The sequence below is a fragment of the Dasypus novemcinctus genome, chromosome Y (assembly GCF_030445035.2).
Source record: "Dasypus novemcinctus isolate mDasNov1 chromosome Y, mDasNov1.1.hap2, whole genome shotgun sequence".
NCBI classification, from domain to species: domain Eukaryota; kingdom Metazoa; phylum Chordata; class Mammalia; order Cingulata; family Dasypodidae; genus Dasypus; species Dasypus novemcinctus.
The window spans coordinates 13306803-13326066 of record NC_092216.1 but is presented as its reverse complement, the minus strand read 5'-3'; the positions used below and the strand labels follow the sequence as shown (position 1 = coordinate 13326066).

At 36.0% G+C, this 19264-nt stretch overlaps 1 pseudogene; it reads right to left on the bottom strand.

Moving 5' to 3' along the window:
- The window catches only part of LOC139438256 (TGF-beta-activated kinase 1 and MAP3K7-binding protein 3-like), a 34026-nt pseudogene that overhangs the window by 4572 nt on the left and 10190 nt on the right, over positions 1–19264 (bottom strand).

Below are 19264 nucleotides of genomic sequence, written 5' to 3'. Positions count from 1 at the left end.
TGTGATCTTTCTCATAAAGAAATTGAACACATATATAACTAATCCTCAATGGCAAATTGCTATTCATAATTTTCAAGGCATTATTGATAATCATTATCCTACTTCCAAACTGTTAATGTTCTTATGAGGAACCACTTGGATTTTACCAAAAATTGTGAAACTGTTCCTATTGAAAATGCTCACACCGTATTTACTGATGGTAGTAGTAATGGAAAAGCAGCAATGTTACCTCTCAAAAAGAACAGGTTTGGCCGATTCTGTATTCATTTGCTCAATGCACAGAGTTTTCAACCATCATTAAGGATTTACAAACATTTCAGGAGCCCTTGAATATTGTCTCTGATTCTAAATATGTGTGTTAAACTGTAGCTCATATTGAAACAGCTCATATTTTTATTCCTGATGAATTGTCTCTACTTTTTGCTGACCTTCAAGCCCTCATTTGGCAAAGAAGTCAGCCCATATATATTACTCATATCTGGTCTCATTCTTCCCTTCCTGGGCTCTAGCTACCCAAAATGCCCAAGCTGATCTGTTAGTGGGATGTTTGCAGGATGCAACTAAATATTATGCATTGACTCATATTACTAATAAGGGACCAACATAAATTTCCTCAATTGACAAAACATCAAGCTCAAGAGATTATTAATAGCTGTCCCATTTATGGACCCTTGGCCACAGTGCCCTTTCAGGCTGGAACTAATCCCAGAAGCCTAGCTCCTAATCAACTGTGGCAGATGGATGTTACATACCCTCATTTGGTAAATTACAATATGTTCATGTCTGTACTGACACTCTCATTTTTGTGGGCTACTGCACAAAGTGGTGAATGTTTTCATCACACTCATTCTCATTTGTGGTCTACTTTAGCTGTGATGGAATGTCCCTTGAAAATTAAAACTGATAATGGCCCTTCTTACACAAGTAAGCCTTTTGCTTCCTTTTGTTCTACGTATGCTATTGAGCATGTTACTAGTTCCTTATAATCCTACAAGTCAAGCCATATTTGAACACTGCCACCATACCCTAAAAACTATGCTTTTAAAACAAAAAGGAGGAGATGATGGTATAACACCAAGCGATCAATTGGCAAAAGCCTTACTTACTTTAAATTTTCTTAATGTTTATAATTCATTTACACCTGTGGAATGTCACTTTGGAAAATATAAAAAATCTACAGTGGACACTGGAAATGAAGATCAACCAATATTCTGGAAAGATATTTTAAGCAATGAATGGAAAAGAGACAGGATTAAAGTATGGAGGTGAGACTATGCTCTTGTCATTTCAGAAAATGGAAAGCAAATTTGGCTACCTTGAAGAGGATTAAGCTGTGGAATGAAGAAATGGTGTCTCCTACAACTTATGATGGTGATCATAAGTAATGAGAAAGCTGTGGGTAATTACACCTATTGGGCCTATATACCTAACCCCCCATTACTTACAGTGTTAACCTGGAAAGATCCATCCATTCCCATTTATCTGAATAAGACCCATATATTCCCTAGACCAACTGATGATAGGTTACCAATTAAGCCCCATGAGGAAGGAAAAAGAATCTATAATCTCATAATACCATTTGATTATTGACCCCTATGCTTTGGTAACCATCTTCCATGTATGTTTTTTAAAAATTGGACTATGATTATCTTTAAAAAAAAATAGTACTATGTCTTTAGTAACATTATTTCTTTCTTATAATTACATGGGGATTAAAAAACCTACCTATAACTATTCCTATGGGATAGTGTGGGAAAGTGCCCCTATGGGGATCCCCACCAAATATAATGGCAGATTTATTTGGTATGGTCTAAATAGTAAAGGACAGCACATTAGTAATATGCAATATCCCTTTCATGAATCCCTTGATTTGGATGAAAAACTAATTTTTACCAAAAATAATAGTGTTTGGAAATATAAAGGGAAATGAATCCCTTCTCCATGGTGTAATATTATATCTATGCATAATCAAAAGAATTTGTGGAAAATTTTTCAGGGAATAGCACCTACAACAGAATGGATTGAGAATAAGAGTAAGAATGGTCAATATTTACATTTAAATCAAACTCATCATTTTCAATCACAAGAGATCATTATATTTGTGGTTGGAAAACTATAACTAAGAATGCTCTATTTTATAAAAGTGGGGCATTGTATACCAGTTTGAGACTATTTTACAGAATGGAGAGTTCATTACAATGGCTCAAAGGTGGCAGGGAGTGTGGATTCCATTGCGACTGAACCAAATTTGGCAATCCTCACATAAGAGTCAACTGCTGTTCCATATGGCTCAAGAAATCCTGAAGTACTCAAAGTGATTTGTGGGACTGTTAGTAGCTGGCATATTGGGACTGACTGGTGTTATTGCAGCTGCTGCTACAGCTACCATGGCCTTACATGAGACTGTGCAAACATAGCAATATGTGCATGATTGGCATAAGAATGCTAGTGACTTATGGCATAGTCAAGAACATATTGATGAATTAAACAATAGAGTTAATGATCTATAATCAGCATTTTTACATCTTGGAGATCAAGTATATAAATTAAATTTACTTAGAGGTTTAAGATATGATTGGAAGAAGAGTACTTTTTGTATTACTCCACTTGCTTATAATAATTCTATGTTTGACTGGGAAAAGATTAAAAATCATTTGATAGGTAATAAGAATAATATGTCATTAGAAATAGAAGAATTACAGAAAAAGATATTGGAAATGTCTCATAATCATATTTATGTAGCTGATAAGGATATCTTTAATGATTTGATTTCTCATTTCAATAAGTTTAATCCAGTAAATTGGTGGATGTCTCAACATTTTTTTTAAATCAGCATTAGGAATAGGACTTTGTGTGTTAATCTTGTTGCTCATTGTTGCTGCCTGCCTGGGACAAGGTGTTTGTACCATGTGAATGCTATGGGACAAGCCAATAATTTGGAACTTGCAAGAACCTTGCAATGAGTACCCCATGGTCAGTGTGCTTGGCTGGTAGTGAATTACAGGTAAGACTCTCAGAGGAGGGCAACATAAGACAGGCACAGCCACCCTGACTAAAACAAAAAGGGGGAAATGTGGGAAACAAAGGCATGTTGTTTCCATGGAAGCAATTTATTTCCTTGATCACCGAGTCATGCTGTCTCCATAGCTATATGTGCAGGTCATAAATCTAGCAAGGGGAAGTGTACATTCAGGTGAAATGAGGACTAGGTAGAACACCTGGGTAACATGATTTATGGGTATGCTTTCTCAACAATATAATAGAACATTGAAATTTTGTACTTTGAATTATAATTTTAGATTTTGATCCATTGTGTTACATAGGTTGAGGGAATGGGAATAGTTAGCTAGGATATTTGCTGGTTCTCATGATTGCTTGAGAACCCTGAGATTAATAAACTTTCCTGATGAGCTTGAGGCTTCAATGCTCCCAGGAAATTCTCCCCTGATCCCAAATTCTCTTTGTCTTTCATTCCCAATACACTTCGGGTCCATGACTCCAACAATTTTCTAATCATTTCTAGATCTCATAAGTCTTACTAAAATATTCTAATCAAGTATTTGGATTAGTGTTTTTGTTATGTTTCAAAGAATACACACACACACATTCTACAATGTTCTACAGTTTGTATAATCTCCACATTATTCACAGTAATTCTCTTGATGGTTATAGTTAGTAGATTGTATCCAGACTAGATTTATAAAGTAATTTTAAGTATACCTAACTAGTCTGCCAAACTTTCACATTCAAATTTGCTCTATTTAATCTTACCTAAAACTAGCAATGGGCTATGTTGCAGTAGATAGTATTTTGATGTTTCTAAAGTAATTGTAGGTTAATATAAAAAAGGATCAATTAAAACCAAGAATTGAGAATGAAAAAAATTGTCTTATAACAAAACATAAATATTATTCTTTTAATGAATTTTTTTTTAAAATAAGTCTCTGCTGACTAGAATTCTGTATTGTCTATCTTATATAATCCATACAAGTGATGGTATTGAGTTTCCTGTTTTGATTTCTTCTATAGCAGGGCAAGAAAAAATCAAGGACGCTTACAAAGCAACCTTATGGCAGAACCCTACAGTTTTCTCAGTTGTTTTTACCCATACCGAATTTACAGAAGCATCTATATATTTTAGTGATTTTCCTTTATGACTTTCCAAAGCATTTACCAGTCTTTCTAAAGCATTTGCCCTTTAACTTCTCTGGAAAGGATAGTTTCTTCACCATTCTTGTCAGTTTATAAAACATTAAATTACTAAGTTATAAAACTAGGATAAACAAGTCTAGGAATAGACAAATGACTGTGTAAGCAAACAATCCAACCAAAAGAAGCAACAGTATATGTATATGTCTAAGTATGGTTCATTGTTAATGAGTGTTTAATGCTGTGAACATCAGAAAATATATATTAGTAAGTAAATAAAAGAATACCACTTAAAATGGTAAGCTAAGAGAAGTCATATGAGTGCCTCTACTGCAGTGTACTGCTACAATAAACTGAGAATACTAAAAATGTAAGATGTATTTCTCAGTATAAAAAATGACATGAGGAAATGAGTTTAAAATGCATAAATCTGGTATGATTTGTAATCTCTGTTTTTATGGATATTTTAGGTTACAAGCACACATTTTAAAAATTGAAACTCCACCAATTTATGAAAAATTCAAAATCAAGAACTAAAAAAAGAAAAATGCAGGACAATAACACAGCCTACAAGGTAAGAGCTTAATGATTAATTTGCCCAAAGGAAACTGCTTTTAATCTTCCAAATCTAATATAGGACCATGAAGTGAAAGTTTCTACCAGAACTGTAACCTCATGTAACATCTCTCTTAAATTTGTAAAAACAAAAAGCAGCATGACACCCTATTATTATGTATGGTTTACCAAATAATAGAGTCTATACCTCTAGAAAGAAGGAGATCAACTTGTTTCAGAATACAGTCAGCATTTATCTGCAGTTGTCTGTTCATACCTCTCAATCTTGTCACTTCCTCAGTCTAGTAAAAAGGGACCCAAAATTACAATTGAGGCTAAGGCATTATCAAGCCCAATATTTAAGAACTGTTTTCATCTTAAGTATTCCAATTCAATATTACCAAAAACATGGCCTTAAGTTAGGGTATATTTAAGAAGTCCTGTACGTCTGTTTTTTAAAGAGGTAGACAGGAAAAATGGGGATATCCAAATAACCACACACAAATATAAAACAAACTATGCATATAAAGAGGTGGGCTATATTAACCAGTGTTCTATGATACAAAAAACTATAATATTTCTTTAATCACAGAGGACTAATATTTTATTTTATATATTTTTATGGCAAGGGAAACTGTAACAACCAACCTTTTAAACTGGCATTGCCAAAGAAGATGATTACAACAGCAGTTATTTTAATGAATGTTTAGTATGTGGCAAATTTGTTTATTCTTTCTTCACAACAATCCTTTAGGTAGGTACATATATCACCCCCAATTTGTAGGTTTAAAAAATTGGGCACAAAGAGATTACCTATTTTTCCCTAGGTCATAAAACAAGAAATTGAGTCAGAATTTATACATGAATATAAAATCTCTTGTCTACTTTTTCTAGATCAAAAGAAAAATTAATGTAGCACATGCACACTTTTATCAATTTTATCATCATTGAAATTATTTTAAATAATAAAAAGTTCACTTTATTTTTTATTTTCCTTGGTGTGCTTTATTTCTTTACTGTATTTGTTTAGTAAACAATAAAGTCAAGGAGTAGAACTTAAATAATTGGATAATGAAGCTTTTAGCAATACTCTCATTAGACTGCCAAAGGTTAAATCAATTGTAAGGCAGATCTCAACAATATCTACCTTATAATAATAATACCTGTGCCAAAGCATTTAGTTTGTTAAATGTTAAATTCAGTTTAACTGAATGTTAAATAATAGTGAAGGAAAATGAACAAAAGGGTTTCTTAAGTAACAGCATTATAATATGCCATTAAGCAGTATCATCAGAGTAACTATGAATGCTCAATGAATTAGCAGAATCAAAATAAAATAAAGTTAGGTGGGGAGCAGATGTAGCTCAGTGGTGGAGTGCTTGCATCCCATGTACAAGGTTCAAGGGTCAATCCCTGATACTTCTAATAAATCAATAAACAAGAAATAAAAAAACAAGTGATATGAGACAAAATATTAACACTATAGTAGTTACAATACCTTAAAATGCTAAGGAGAAAAGTCATTTAGAAATATTAATTAGGAATTACATTTTCCTTTCCTATGAGCAAGTCATGTGATATTAACATGGTTTATTAATAGCTTAAAACATATTTCTTAGCTTAAATAAAGATTTAGTGATTTATTTCAGAGCTCTAAATAGTAATACTACTTTCTCAGGATCCTGTGGAAAAAACACTTTTTTTCCATATCAGAAAAAGCAAGTGCCTGAAGGAGCTCTTCTGTTCCTTCCTATGTATTTTTGGTAGAGATATTTTAGACAGAAATGAATAATGAAGGTGAACAGTGGGCCTGGATAAGGCATTATCATAGTAGACTTTATAATTCCATTTATTTATGATTTTTTAAAAAATGTCATTGTCAATGAGGTATGTCCAAAGACCACTAAGAGAACCACTAAGCACTTATCAATAAGTTTCAAAAATTCTGTTCATAGCATCTAATAAAACCAAAGGAAAAAATTCTATCTCTGAAAGTTAAATAACAATTTATCAAAAGTATGGAATATTTTCATGGAGATATCTCTGTAATTCAAGAGTTGCCTGGGTCTCTATTTCTGAAAATTAAGTACTTAATATTTTACCAAACACCTAAACTGCATTTCTGATTTACTGTCTTGTATTATTATACTTTTACATACACAAATAATACAGATTCATAAATAAATAGGCATAACATCTTTTTACATACCACTTTCTTTAAAAGGACAGAGAGACAAAAAGCTGAAATGAAAACTATGTATTACTCATCCCCACACCTGAGAATGCCACCCATCCCCACTCTCAAAGCAAAGTGGCTTGGTAAAACCTATGGGCCAACTAAGAGAAAAACAGGTGTCTTCCTTACTCAGAAGGAAGTTGTGGTGGAGGGCAGAGAGATTGCTCTTCAGTGAGTTTGGACAGTCAAGACCTCTTGAAATCTCTGCCCTACCCAACCCAGCAAGTAGAGGTTGAAAGACACCTTCATGGAAATGTTGACTTATTGGCAGGCAGAGAAACTGCAAAAAGAGGGAAAAAAATTGTTGGAATCTTGCCCAAATCACTGGACCCCTGGATTTCATCTGTGCCCCATTTAGTTGAGTCCCTGGCCATGCTTTATTAACCTAAGCTGGACAATTTTAAAGATTTGAAATAAAATGAGATAAAAATCAAAAAGCAGTCATGAAACAAAAGCACTAGGGAAGAATTTGATCATCAGAGTAAATTCACCAGCATAATCAGATCAACAGACATTAGCAAAATATTACAAACCATAATAAGTAAAAGATGCGGCCCAACCAGTCAAAGGAACAAATAAAAAACCATGACAAGACACAAGATTTAAGAAAATTAATCAATGATATTCACACAAGTCCCCTAAACCAATTCAAAGAGTTGAAGGAAAACTAGGTAAAAGGATAAAGGACATTAAGACAACAATGGGTGAGCATAACAAACAACCTAAAAGCCTGAAAAGAAAGGAATAATAGATCTAATAGAAGGAAAATCTCCCCATCTGAAATTTTAAAATACATTCATTAGAGCCATGTAATAGCAGATTTGAACTGACAGAGGGCAGAATTCATGAGTTAGAAGATAACCTAAATTTGAAAAGACAGGAACATAGAAAAAGAAAAGAACAGGAAGAAAAAAAAAAAAAAACTGAGCAGGGACTCAGTGGATTAAATGACACTGTGAAACATGTTATAGGTGTCCCAAAAGGAGAAGAGAAAGGAACAGAAAGAATATCTGAGGAAATAATGACAGAAAATTTCCTAATACTTATGAAAGACATAAATATCAATATCCAAGAAGGGCAACACATTCCAAACAATAAATCTGAATAAACCTACTATTCCCAAGGTCAAATGGCAGACACAAAGAGAGGATTCTGAAAGCAGCAAGAGAAAAACAATGCATCTCATACAAGTTCAGTAACACAAATGCCCATGAGAAACCATGGAGGCAAGAAGGCAATGATATGACATATTTAATGTACTGAAAGTAAGAAATGGTTAGCCAAGAATTCTTCAACCAGGAAAACTGTCCTTCAAAAAAGGGTAAATTTAAATTCTTCACAAATGAAAACAGAGTTTTTTTTCACTAAAAGACAACCAGAAATCTTGCAAAGGATACTAAAGGGAGTGCTTAGAATGAAAGGATAAGACAAGGGTGAGAGACTCAGAGAAGAGTGTAGAAGTGAAGATCATAAATAAGGAAAACTAGAGACTAAGATGACATGTAATGTAAGACATAACAATGGAAAGTCAAAGGATAAAATGGATGGAGTAAGTAACACCTTTACCACAATAACATTGAACATTAATGAACTTAAGTGACCAGTCAAAAGACCCAGACTGAGAGAATGGATTAAAAAAAAAAAAAAAAAGGCATATGTATATTGTCTACAGGAGACTTACCTTAGATGCAAGGATACAATTAGGCTGAAAGTGAAACGTTAAAAGAATATTTCACAAAAATAGTAAGATACCAGTAACTGGTTGGTTTTCATAAAGGGTATATATTTGGGGTAGGAGCTTACAGATACCAGGTCATAAAGCACAAGTTACTTCCCCAACAAAAGTCTACTTGGAGCAAGATATCTGCTGGTGTCTGTGAGGATTCAGGCTTCCTGGGTTCCTACATTCCTGGGGCTTGCTTTTCTCTGGGTACAAGGTTCTTTCTCCCTGAGGCTTGCTTCTCTTTCCTTTGCATGCTTACTTCCCAGGGCTCCAGCTTAAGTCTTCAGTGCCAAACTCCAACATCAAAATGCCAACATCAGAAACCCTCAACTCTGTTCTTTGCCATGACTTTTATATATAAATCCCCACCCACCAAGAGGTGGGGAATCACCACCCTAATCATAACTCAGTCATGCCAGGTACAGATAAGATTACAAACATAATCCAATATTTCTCTTTAGAATACATCAATAATATTAAACTACATTCCACCCTTTGAATTCCAAAAAGACAATACAATATTAAAAAAATAAATCATTATAATTCAAGTAATAAATCATATCACAATTTAAAGAAATACAGTTTGTCCTGGGACAAGTCTGCTACAGACCTCTGAAATTACAAAACAATCTGCTTCTAATACACAACTGAATAGAAAAAGGCTAACATTTTCATTACACTAAGGAGAAATTGGAAGGGAACCATGAGTTACAGTTATTCTGCAGTTCAGTAGACCTGCAGGGCATCCTCTATTTGATTTTAAAGTCTGAGAGTCATTCTTAAGATGATAGTTTTTTCTCCTTGGGATCTTATAGGAACCCACCCTTTCCACATGCTTGCGCAATGGCCATTTTCTTCGTTCCACCCTCATAAGGCATCTGGGTGTCAACCAAGCTCCAGACCTCGCCTTCTAAGAGTGTTGGGGTGACAGCCACTCTTCATCCAATCCTTGGGTTAGTGTCTTAACTCCCATAGTACAATGATGTGAAGACAATATTCCGCCTACACTTTGGCATACAAGCTCAACCCTTTCAGAGCAATGAGTTGACCACCTGGCCCTCCCTAACCCTTGCATACAGGCTCAACCCTCTCAGAGTAACAGGTTGACCACCTGGCCTCCCCTAACCTTTGTGGGACAGGTCCATTCCACTCAGAACTGTGGAGTGCTGTCCTTAATGACGCTAATCCTTGGGGTATGTGTCCCACCCTCTATGTACCTGGAGGCAGCAAAACTCTCCCAGAACATTGGACAGGAACATCCACTAAGAGGGAACAAACTCACCCTCTCTGTACACACGGGTGAGGTTCCTCTCTTGGCCCAAAGTGATGTCTGAATGCCAGATCTCAGCTTCCATTGTTTTCCTTTTAAAGCTATTTCTCCTTCAAGCTCTCCTTTCCATGTCCTTTTTATTTCAGGCTGACAGTAGTTTTGTTCATACAGCACTCTGAAACAGACTGTTGGTTTAGCTAGCTGGAGGCAGGGGTCCAAGCCATCAGACAGTAAGACTTTCCACAAGTCTTTCCTAGGTAACTACACCTTCAATCTTGATTTAACAGTTCCAAGTTTAGTTAAGTCCTGAAATGGGCCACTTTCATCTGGTAGCTTGATTTCCAAAGGCTTAGAACTTCTGGAATCAGTCTCTGTTTCCCTTTGGCCAAACAGTTCATTACTTAGCTTATTCTCTCTCATGCAGCATTTTGCTAAAAGCAGCAAGTAGAAGCCAAGCTGCATTCTCAGAGTTTACCTTGGAAAGTTCTTCACCTAAATGCTCAGCCTTGCCATTTTGAAATTTTGCCTTCCATACAACACCAGGAATTAATCTTGCTAAGTTCTCTGCAACTTATAACATGGTTCACCTTTCCTCCAGTTTCCAATAATAGTTTCATCATTTACTTCAAAAGCATCATAAAAAATCTCTTTAGCATTCATAGTGCTATCAACAGTCTCTTCAAACTGAGCTAGGCCTTTTCCATCAGGCATCTTAAAATTCCTCCAAAAAATACCCCTTACCCATTTATAAAACTGTTCCAGCATTTTGGTAATTACAAAAGCACTTCCCCATTCCTCAGTACCAATTTCTGTATTAGTCAGCCAAAGGGGTTCTGCTGCAAAATACCAGAAATTGGTTGCTTTTTATCATGGGTATTTATTTGAGGTAGGAACTTAGAGTTACAAGGTCATAAAGCATAAGTTACTTTCTTCACCAAAGTCTATTTGGAGCAAGATGGCTGATGAAATCTGTAAGGGTTCAGGCTTGTTGGGCTCCTACATTCCTGGGGCTTGTTTTTCTCTGGGTTCAAGGTTCCTTTCTTCCTGGGGCTGGCTTCTCTTCCCTCTGTGAGGTTACTTCCTGTAACCTTAAGTCTTTGGCAGCAAATTCCAACATCAAAACTTTATCAGAAAACCTCAACTCTGTTCTTTGCCATGCCTTTTATCTGAGTCCCCACCCACCAAGCGGTGGGGAATAACCACCCTAATCATAACTCAATCATGCCAGGTAAAGATCAGATTACAAACATAATCCATTTCTCCTTGCAATTCATCAATAATATTAAACATCTACAGTAAACAATAAAAGATCTCGAGTAGCAATTCTAATTTCAGACACTTAGATTTTAAATGCAAAACTGACATAAGAGATAAACAGTAAAAGGGACAACTCATCAAGAGGAAATAACAATAATAAATATCTATGCACCTAAAATACGTGATGCACACAATGGCAAACTGAAGGGAGAAATAGACATCTCAACAATAATAGTTGGAGACTTTGATATAATATCTTGACAGAGGATAAATAAGGAAACTGAGAACATGAATATTATGATAAATGAACTAGACCTAACAAACATTTATAGAGCCATACACCCCAAAAATGCAGGGAATACATTATTCTCAAGGGCACATAGATCATTCTTCATAAGAGGCCACATGTTGGTCACAAGAATGAAAATTCATCTTTGGGATACAGCAAAGGCAGTGTAGATAGGGTAATTTATAGCCTTCAATGTCTACCTTAAAAAAGAAGAAAGAACTAAATTGGAAGACCTAACTGCATACTTAGGGGAACTAAAAAAAGAACAGCAAACTAATCCTGGAAGCAACAAGAAGAATGGAAGTAAAGACTGGAGGAAAGAGAAAGGAGAACACCACCAAAAAAAGAGAATCAACAAAACCAAAAGCTAGTTCTTTGAGAAGATCAATAAAATTGACAAATCATTAGCTAGACTGACAAAGAAAAAAGGACAAAAGCTGCAGAAATGAGAGAGGGTACATTACAACTGACATGAAAGAAATAAAAGAGATCATAAGAGGATATTATGAGAAACTGTACTCTAATAAACAAGACAACATGGATGAAATGGACAAATTCCTAGAAACACACAAACTACACTGACCCTAAAAGAAAGAGAAGACACAACAAATTAATAACAGGTAAGGAGATTGAAACAATCATTAGAAAACCTCCCCCAAATGAATAGCTAGGACCATAAGTGACACAGGTAAATTCTACCAATCATTTGAAGAAGATAAAATAGCAATCTTGCTCAAGCTCTTATAAAAAACTGAAGAGGAAAGAATGCTACCAGAGTCATTCTATGAAGCCAACATCACCCTACTAGAAAACCAGATAAAGTTACAATGAAAAAGAAAATCACAGACCAATTTCTCTAGTGAATATAGATGCAAAAAATCCTCAGCAAAATACTTGCTAACTGAAACCCAAAGCACAGTAAAAGAATTTCACACTGTGATCATGTGGGTGTTATCCCTTGATACAAGGATCATTCAGCACAAGATAACTGATCAGTTTAAATCATCACCTAAATAAACTGAAGAAGAAAACCACAATCATCTTGACTGACCATGAAAAGACTTTTGTCAAAATACAGTCTTTCTTGAAAAAACAGTCTAAAGATTAGAGGGAAATGTTCTCAACATGGTAAAGGGCATATATGAAAAGCCCAAAGCAAACACTGTACTCAACAGTGAAAGACTAAAAGCTTTCTGGTTGAGACTGGGCACAAAACAAGAATGCCCACTGTAGCTTCTATCATTTAATATTGTGCTAGAAGCTCTAGCTAAAGCAGTTAGGCATGAAAAAGAAAAAAAATGACCTGAATAGGAAAGCAAGAAGTAAAACTTCTACCATTTGCTGATGAGATGATCCTCCACTTAGAAAATCCTACAATATCCACAACAAAGTTACTAGGACTAAGAGGTGGTTTCAGCAAAGTGGCAGGATTAAACAAGCAAAAAATCAGTAGTATTTCTATCTATCACTAATGAAGAATATGAGAAGTCATAAAAATAATATGATTTACAATAGCAATACTAAAAGAAAAAAATCCTTAGCAATAAACGTAACCAAGGACAAAAAAGACCATAGAAAACTAAAAAAAAACATTGCTTAAAGAAACCAAAGAATTCTACATCCTATCTTTTTCTTTTCTTTTTTTCCTAATTATTGAGCTTCTCTTGGAGCCTAGAGTGCCTACAACTGAAAGCAGGAGGATTGCATCCAGTATCCATGTGGAATCTAAACCCCCTCTTGACATAGATATGGAATGGACACAACAAAGCGAAGGTCCACAGGAAGGAGGAATACAGTAAGGATAAGAGTGGACTTAATGATATCTTACTCATGAACTATTGTGGTTAATAATCGAGAAAATGTGGCATTTGTGTGGAAAAAGTGGCCATGGTGGCTGCTGGGTGCGGGGAATGGGAGGAAGAGATGAGATGTGGAGGCATTTTCGGGACTTGGAGTTGTCCTGAATGGTGCTGCAGGGACAATTGCCGGACATTGTATGTCCTCCCATGGCCCACTGGATGGAACGTGGGAGAGTATGGGCTATGGTGTGTACCACAGGCCATGGGGTGCAGCGACACCCAGAGATGTACTCATCAGATGCAATGGATGTGTCATGATGATGGGGGAGAGTGTTACTGTCGGGGGAGTGGTGGGCTGGGGGCAGTAGGGGTGAATGGGGAACTCATATTTTTTGAATGTAATATTTTTTTAAAAATGAATAAATTGAGTAGAAATTGGGAAAAAAAAAAAAGAAACCAAAGAAGACCTCAATAAATGGAAGGACCATCTATGTTCATGGGTTGGAATACCAAATGATGTTAAGATGTCAATTTTATCCTATCTGATTTACAAATACAATGCAATGCCAATAAAAATTCCAATATCATTTTTTTAAAAAAGTAAGTTCAGATTACATAAATGTTACATAAAAAAACATAGGGACTTTCCATATGTGTTTCTCCCTTCCCCTCCCACAGTCTCCCACATTAACAACATATTTCATTAGTGTGGTACATTTGTTTCTATTGATGAATGTTTTGAAGCATTGCTGCTAGATGTGGATTATAATTTACATTATACTTTACACTCTGCCCCACGCAATTTTGTAAGTTATGAAAGATATATAATAGCCTGTATCTGTCACCACAATGACAAGCTGGACAATTCCACTGTCCAAAAAATGGCCCCATATTACATCTATTTTTCCCTCGCCCTTCCCTCAGGACCTCCAGTGGCTACTGCCTCCACATTAATGATAAAAGCTCTTCCATTGCTACTATAATAACAAGGCAATGGTAGACTAACAACTCTATTTTAGGCGGTTGTTCACTCCCCAATCTTGAGGATTTAAGGATGGTAATGCCCACTCTGCCTCTAATTGAGAGGGTACTTAGATTCCATGGAGCAGATGGATGGAACCATATTGCTTGCAGTTAGACTCTCTCTGTTCCTTGTGAAGGATATTGTCCAACATAACCGCCTTGTTATTTTTCCTGGATAAGTCCATTGAATTGAAGAGTAGATTCTGAAACTCTCCTGAGATTCAGGGCTAAACTGGTGCATGGATGGTCCAAAGATTTAAATCTCTTGGACATGTACTTACCAAGTATAGTACTAACCATAAGTTCAAATAGAAAGGGCAGAAGAGTTAAACCCAAATAAGTCCAATTCTGTTACACTAGGGGGCATAAATTCAAAGCAGAGTGCCAAACTCCTGAGTGGTCTACCCTGCCTATAGTGTCTGGGTTTCTCTAGAGCCCTCAGGAGCCCTGCTATTTGGGGCACTAGTTTCTGTGGCAGTCAATGAAATCCTGCCAAAATGTCCATAAACATAACCTCTGGAATGACATTCCAACTCATGTTAAATCTCTTAGCCATGAAAACTCACTTGTATTTACCCTTTCCCACTTATGGTCAAGGACTTTTTCCAGGTTTTGCAAGTCGGTGCTTGGTAATAACCCCTTGGTGCCATAGAAGCTCATCCTGGGGAGTCATGCCCCACATTGTGGGGAAGAGAGTGCATTTATATGCTGAGTTTGACTTAAAAGGAGGCCACATTTGAGCAACAAGGAGGCCCTCAGGAGGTAACTCTTAGGCAACATATAATACTTGGCTAAGTTTCAATTTCAATTTCAAAAGAAGAGTTCCATGAGTACAATCATTGACATCAAGGGGTTGGCACAACCATCAATCCTCTCTCACTAGTCCCTGCCCCTGTACTTGTAGGATTCTCACTTTCCCATTAGAATATGTTACAGAACTCCCCAGGATGGGAATTCAATATTCTTTTGGTTATCGTGTGGATCTCGACCCACTGTGACAATGCCTCATAAACCCTTGAACACATTCATATGCCTCAGAGGCATGCCCCAGGAGAACCCCATTCCATGCATACCCCATCACTGATACCCCAACACCTGTCACAGTTGTGACCCTTCTGTGACCCAAATCCTCTCCAAAGATGAAGCCAAGAGAGTAGCAAAAGAAAACTAAGATGAAATAATAGTAATGCTTTTAAAAATAATACAGGGAGCAGGTATAGCTCAAGCAGTTGGGCCACCATCTACCACATGAAGTTCCCAGGTTCCGTTCCTGATGTCTCCTAAAGAAGATGAACAATACAGGGAGCTGAGGCAAGGGGTTGGTTCAGTGAGTGGGTGCAACAATGCAATGAAAAGACACAATGTGGATACAACCACCAGGGAGAAGATGTGGCTCAAGTGATTGGGTGCCTCTCCTACATGTGAGGTCCCAGTTTGGTTACTGGTGCCTCCTAAAAAAGGCAAGCAGACACAGAGAGCAAAAATGAACAGACACAGAGAGCAGACAGCAAGTGCAAACAACAAGAGGAGGGGGAAGAAATAAATAAAATAAACCTTTTAAAAAAGAACAAAATTTAAAAATTTATATCTTAATAAAAAATGCTTTTTAGACATTGACCTTCATCACTGTAAGATCTGTTGTCTTGTGTGTACAATGACATTTTCTTCCATATACTTACTTCCCCAGTATCTTGTGTTTTTCCATTTTAAGTTCAAAGAAGCTTTAGGTTATAAAAAAGTCACTAGATAATATAGGGGGATTGCCATATAACCAAAGCCCTCCCCTTTTCCCTTTCCCCTATTAATAACACTTTACATGGATCAGTGGATGGTACAGTTGTTACAATTGAAGAATTGCTACTAGCCATGGCCATCAGTTTACAATACGACTTGCATTTTGGATCATACGCTTTTACAATTTTTGATGAAATTTAAAATGGCCTATATCTGTTACTGCAAGATCATGCAGAACAATTCTAATGCTCTAAAAATGCCCTATCTGGTAGATTTTATGTAGAAATGGAAAAGCCAATTATCAAATTTGTTTGGAAGGAAGGGTTCCCTAAAAGCCAAAAATATCTTAAAAGAGAAGAAGAAAGTTGGAGGAGTCTCACCTCCTGACTTGAAACTATATTACTTACATATAGTAGAGAAAATAGAATGGTACTGACATCAAAATAGAAAGATTGATCAATGGAATTAAAATGAAAGTTCAGAAATATACCTTCACATATAGGGTCAATTGATTATTTAACAAGGCTGTGAAAACCCAGCTGTGTCTGAACAATCTTTCAACAAATGGTGTTGGGAGAACAACATGTCAATATCTTATATCACACCTTATACAAAAATTAACTCAAGGACCTAAATATAAACGCTACAACCATAAAAATCCTATAAGAAATTTTAGGAAAACATCTTCAAGATCCTCGATGGATAGTGTTTTCTTTGACCTTACACCCAAAACCAGAACATTGAAGGAAAAAATAGATAAATGGGACCTCCTCAAAATTAAACACTTTTGTACTTCAAAGGAGTTTGTTAAGGTGCAAAAGAAGTCTACTCAATGTGAGAAAACATTACGAAACCACATATCTGATAAGTGTTTGATCTCCATTTTATATAAAGAGCTCATGCAACTCAATGATAAAAAGGCAATCCAATTAAAAATGTGCAAAAGACTGAGACATACATTTTTTCCAAAGAAGATATAAAAACAGCCAAAAAGCACATGAAAAGATGCTCAACATCACTGCTATTAGGGAAATGCAGATCAAAACTACAATATCTTATAAATGGCCATTATTAAAAACAAGAACAGAGTAAAACAATACAAAAAGGCCCTGAAAACTACAAGTGCTAGAGGGGATGTGGAATAAAAGGAACACTCCTTCACTGCTGGTGGGAAGAGAGTATGGTGTAGCCTCATGGAAGAGAGTTTGGAGGTTCCTCAGGAAGCTAAATATAGAAATGCCACATTCTCCAGCAATACTGCTACTAGGAATATATTCAGAAAAACTGAAAGCAAAACCGAACAGACATTTGCACACTGCTGTTCACAGTGGCATAAGTCAAAACTTCCAAAAGATGGAAGCAACCTTAATGTACATCACTGATTAATAGATAAGCAAAATGTGATATATGCAGATAATGGAATACTACTCAACTCTAAGTAGAAAGGTATTTAGGATGCATGGGTCAACATGGATAAAAGTTCAGGAAATTATGTTGAGTGAAATAAGGCAGACAAAAATGACAAATATCATAGTCTCACTAATAACTAAATATGAAGAGTAAACTCATGGAATTAAATTTCAGAGTACAGGTTACTAAGAGATTAGAAGGAGGAGCTGATGTTCAATCTAAGTAGAATGTTAGTAAGCAGGGGCTGTGATGTGTGGTAATGTTTAGAGTTGACGGTAACATGCAGTATAACTAACACTGTTGATTTATAAATGTGAATGAGGCTGAAAGGAATAGCATAGAGGGGTTAATTTCTACTTAAAGAAAGGTAGAGGATAATCTTCAGACTGTATAACTGATTTCAGTGGTGGATATGATTGTGGTTAGCAGTACAAATGTAAACACGTTCTTCTATGACAAGGTGTTAAGAATGTGGGGGTGCATGGAAAGACTATTTTAACTGATACAGTTATGATATTGTGATAGTTTAGTGGTAAAGGCAAAGAAACTCTATCAATACTAAAGGTCAACAACTGTGGGTTATAAGGGGGAACAGGACTCTTCCTTTTGGAATTATCAAAACATTCTAAAATGGCCTAACTGATGATAGACCATCGCTGCGATGAAACTGAGAGCCACTGAGTGTACACTTTGGATGGGCATGGGAAGTTAAGGCTTAAAATGCACAGGATTCCTGTTTGAAGTGAAGTGTTTAAAGTGACAGAAATGTTTTGGTAGGATCCTGTTGATGAGAGAACACTATTGTGAATGCAAGTTAAAGAACTGAAATATATGTTTTAAATATGATTAAAAGGGGAAATGTTAGATTGTATGTAAGTTAATAATACAATTTTTTAAAAATCCATGGAACTGCACTGCACAAACAGTGAAACCATGGACTTTAATAGTACAACTATAAAAATGTGCTATTATCATTGTAACAAATGTTCCACACTAATCCACGATGTTATTGGTGGTAAGGTGGTATATAGGAATGCTGTGTTTTATGCATGTTGCTCTGTAAATCCACAATCTCTCTAATAAAGAAATTCTGCATGGAAGAGTAAGAGGCCCCACATAGCCTAAACCATCTCTTAAAAAGAATGAAGTTGGAGGAAACCCCAATTTTAAACTTAAATAATATTGCATTGGTCAAACACAAGGACAGATTTATAGATTGACGGAATCAAACAAAGAGTTCAGAAGTAAACCTTCACATCACAGCCATATGAATTTATCTGTTTCTTTTGAGGTATCAGGGGTGGGGGATTGAACCCAGACTTTGTAAGTGGGAAGCCGACACTCAATCACTGAGCCACATCATTTCCCCTGAGTTGGTTTTTTCATTTGTCTCCTTGTTGTTCGTTTTTTGTTTGTTTTGTTTTGTTTCATTTTTTAGAGGCAGCAGAAACCAAATATAGGACTCCCATGTGGGAAGCAGGCACCAACTGCTTGAGCCACATCTGCTCTCCCAAATGAATTTTAATAAGGGTTTCAAGTCAATTCATGTGAGAAAGAACTGTTTCTTCCAATAAATGTATCCTGGAAATTAGGATATCCATGTGCAAAATCAGGAAGGTGGATGCCTACGTGACACCATATATAAAAATTAACTCATAGGGATCAAAGACTAAACAGAATATGAAAACCAGAACTATAAAACTCCTAGAAGAAAATGTAGGGAAGTATCTATAGGATCCGGTGTTATGCAGTGGTTTTCAGACTTTTCTCCAAAAATACAGCAACGAAAGAAAAAATAGACAATGGGGCTCCATGCAAA